Source organism: Penaeus monodon, chromosome 3, assembly GCF_015228065.2.
Source record: "Penaeus monodon isolate SGIC_2016 chromosome 3, NSTDA_Pmon_1, whole genome shotgun sequence".
Taxonomy (NCBI): Eukaryota; Metazoa; Arthropoda; class Malacostraca; order Decapoda; family Penaeidae; genus Penaeus; species Penaeus monodon.
Genome location: NC_051388.1, coordinates 58,434,648 through 58,435,652, shown reverse-complemented (window position 1 = coordinate 58,435,652; position 1,005 = coordinate 58,434,648).

Here is a 1,005-nt window from a genome sequence, read left to right as displayed (position 1 = left end):
TTTGTGTGTGTGTTTGTGTGAGTGTGTGTGTGTGTGTGTGTGTGTGTGTGTGTGTGTGTGTGTGTGTGTGTGTGTGTGTGTGTTTGTATGGCATGTGTATGTATATATAGAGAGAGAAAGATAGATAGATAGATAGACAGATGAATAGATATATTTACGTATTTATATATAAATGTATAAAAAAATACACATACACACACACACACATATATATATATATGTGTGTGTGTGTGCGTGTGTGTGTGTGTGTGTGTGTGTGTACACACACACACACATACTTACATATGTGTGTATATATATACATATACACACATATGTAAGTATGTGTGTGTGTGTGTGTACGTATATGTTTATGTATATGTATGTATGTATATAGATAGATATACACACTACACACACACAAACACACACACACACACATAAGCATACATATATAAATATAAATAAATAAATATGTATATATATATTTATTTATTTGTGCGTGTGTGTATATATTTTTATGTATTTATATCTAAATATATGTAGATGAGAATATAAATACTTATCGATCTATCTATCTATAGAAATATGTATGTGTATACATATATTGATACTAATCAAAACAACAAAAACGACCTTACCTAACCAAGAGATGGTGGTGCAGGGGTCGACTCCTGGCGGGTGAGCGAAACCGAATCCGAACCGATCCGACACCTTGGACGTAACCCCTTACTTTGAACAGGCCGATTTTCTACAGGAAAAAAAAATATATGTATCTATTTATATTTATCTATTTATCTATCTATTGATAACTATCTATCTATTTATATGTATATTTTGTGTATGTTTTCATATATATGCATGCATTTACACGTATATATCATTACCATATCTATACAATTGAAATCATCTCAATAATACCGACGGAATGATTAACGGTTTTGACTCCTTCCTACAATGACCAAATCACAACGAAAGCCGATTAATACAAGACACGAACAAATGATCATCAAGAGAGTCACGAAT